The sequence below is a fragment of the Micropterus dolomieu genome, linkage group LG11 (assembly GCF_021292245.1).
Source record: "Micropterus dolomieu isolate WLL.071019.BEF.003 ecotype Adirondacks linkage group LG11, ASM2129224v1, whole genome shotgun sequence".
Taxonomy (NCBI): Eukaryota; Metazoa; Chordata; class Actinopteri; order Centrarchiformes; family Centrarchidae; genus Micropterus; species Micropterus dolomieu.
The window spans coordinates 16,939,012-16,942,188 of record NC_060160.1 but is presented as its reverse complement, the minus strand read 5'-3'; positions in this window follow the sequence as shown (position 1 = coordinate 16,942,188).

Below are 3,177 nucleotides of genomic sequence, written 5' to 3'. Positions count from 1 at the left end.
GTTACTCTTCAATCTGGACCATGCTTAAAGGCAAAATCTATGTAGGGCTTCCAGCATATGAGAGACGATTATAATTTTACTATTAGTTTATGTTGGAGTACACAGTGCCTTTGGTATAGCAGGTGAAATATGGTGTGCCACTTTTAACCAAGAAAAATATGTAAACCATGAAATAAGCCATTGTTGCATTAAATAAAATGTGAATTTAAAATGTAATTATGGTGACTTTAAAAGCAGAAGAGAGAGAAAAACACCTCAACAAAGTAGTTGTGAGGTCTCGATTGGACAGTTTTATGTCTTGGATTGAAATTTATGACTGCATGGACTACCACGCTGCAATCCAAGGCAAGTTGTTGAATGAAAGCTGCACATAGTGAAGCACACTGTTGCTATCAAATTACATCTGAAGTGTCTCGTCCGTGACCCTCATGTCCCATTCACAGATGGAAATCCATCCAAAACACAATGTGTCCAGTGACAATAATCTTGACTCTTGACCAGGGTCATTGAACTTGACAGGAGGCTGACCTTGTGGAAGATGGAACATGGAAGACATAAGGTTCACACTGACCCTGGCTTTTAGCACAAGTGATTTTTATATGCGCTTCCACCCGACACTGACAGATGAAGAGCTTCCTTTTCTTTTCAGAGAAGCTCACAATAATGAGAGTAGGAGGGCAGTCATTTATTCTCGGAGCTAACACGTTTTTGTCTAATTGACAGTCGTCCTTACTCACCTTTTTAATAAATATAATTAAAAATTTTCATCTGAAATTGGCTGCTACAATGAAACAACCCTTACATACAGAAATAGGCTTCCTCCCTAATTCTCTTTGTGTGTTCAGATAAAAATAACATTTGAGATGTGTTGATGCCAAACGCTGACAAACAGAGAGAGGGAGAGAGAGCACAATATGAAACAGATGCCACCACAGATGGAGGATTAACAGGCAATACATTTCTGTTACAAAGCAGAACTGTCACTCGCAGCAGTAAATAATTGTGGCGGAGTAGTTTCAGAGCCTCTTGTCTCGTGGGTTTCATGGCAATTCTTTACATCTGTCTTACTGTGGAAAATATAAAATCTTCACCATAGCCTTTGATATAGTTAATTTGACCCACTAAGGCAGACATTATTTCTGCCCTTTGGTTTCTTCTTGCTGAACCTTCAGCATATGTGGATCAAACCCACTGGAACTCTAGCAGTAATACAATGTTACCATCCACTAGAGCATCTGACTTTACCTTATCAACGATGATTGGTTTAACTAACGGTATGTATGTAAATTTGTATTTCTATTCCTTTTGGTGAGCTCATGTGCAAAATTGCATTGTGTTGTAGTCTTGGCATAGTCTTACCAATGCAGTTTGTGTATGGTGTAAAAGGCCAAGTCCAAACATTATCACTTCATTAAATCTTAATCTGAAATTGATGTTTTCCACTCTAATTAACACAGTTATATATATATATATATATACACACACACAGTTTTTCCTATAACAGATAATTTAACAAGTTGATTTTATTTTTGCGATGGGTGTCTTATTATTACTATGAGCTATAAACCCTGAAGAGACTTTAATGTGTTCACCTTAAACCCCCTCCTCTCCTCCAGTGGGATGATTATATGCAATAAGTTTTGATTAACTGTTAGCACAGGTATACGATTTCAGTAACTGTCATCCTGTTTCCGTATTTATCATGCAGAGTGTTTATATTTTGGCCACTTCCATGCGGAATAGGTGAGATGAGGTCTGGAGCTGTCACCTATTGAGAGAGCCCAAGGGAGCACAGGCAGTGATTTACACTCTGGCAGGATACCCGCAGTCTTCAGAATGGTGTGTTATGACATGTAATCACAGACAGTCTATTGGTGTTGCTCTTCTCTTTGCTGTTGTTTTTTTTTTTTTGCACTACCCCCATCTTTCGCCTCGCAACCCCATGGCTATATGGTTTATTTGAAGTTTTTGGAGGCCTTTTTGTTGTATGCTTTGAATTAATTCGACTGTATGGCTGTTGTTGTATGTGTGATGGTATAGAAGAACCAAGGGGGTTCCAGATGTGCATCTTTACAGCGCCTATTCAGTTAACTGGAGGGATTGTGACAGCTGGCAGTCCTGGCTATTTTTCTCTACCAAACCCCAATTACAAATGAAACCTGCTTAATTGCGGGAGTTAAAGGTTCAGTGTGTGGGTCTTAGTGGCATCTAGTGGTGAGGGTTGCAAATTGCAACACATGGCTAGCTATGTATTCACTTGCTCCTCAGACAAAATAACTACTTTTATAATAAATGTATTAATTCTAGTGGCAGTTGTAAATTCTGCAGTAAACAACCTAACTTTGTACTTTTTCTCCATGGGGTGGTACATTATATCAATTTAATTTCTAAATCCAACAACAAAAGGCTGTGAAATCTGTCAACATTTAGTCCTCTTTTAAAGTGGTCATATTATGCTCATTTTCTGGTTCATAATAAATAGGTTCATAGGTTTCATGGTTTCATTTTCAAAAAAACACCATATTTGTACAATCCAAAGTCAAAGTCAAATTCCTTGTATGTGTACACATACCTGGCGAATAAAACTGATTCTGATTTTGATATTTTTACTGCACATTGCTGCAGCACCTCTTTTCATCCTGTGTGTTGAACACTCAGTATTAACTACGGAGTGATGCATTTCTCTTCTACAAGATCTTTGTTAGGAGTTGCACAGATGCAGTACCTAGTTAAGGACTACTAGCCAATCAGAAGCAGAGCAGGTCGGGTCCTGAAAAGCCACAAGGCTTCAGTTCAGCTGTACAGGTTCCCGAACCAGCTTAGCAACATAGACTGGAGCAAGAGTTTCAGAGTGGTGAGTTATTAATTTTTAACAAATTAATCTTTCATCCATAAAGTTATAACTGTTAGCACTGTCTCTACATCACAGTAACAACATTATGTCCATTGACTGTCTGGAGAGTAGCTAGTGTTTGGAAGAGAGAGGAGAGGCAGCAGGCATCTTGTCACTGTGTTCTGCAGCTCAGTGTGTTTTTCCACCAGTGTTTTTGAGGGCGTCTGACTAGCCGCAGGGTTGAGAAGCCGTCATTGAACAGGGGAGGGGGTCTACGCCACCACTTATCCCCCACTTACAATGCTGTCCTTTCATCACTTCCCAGGAAACTCAACAAACGTAAC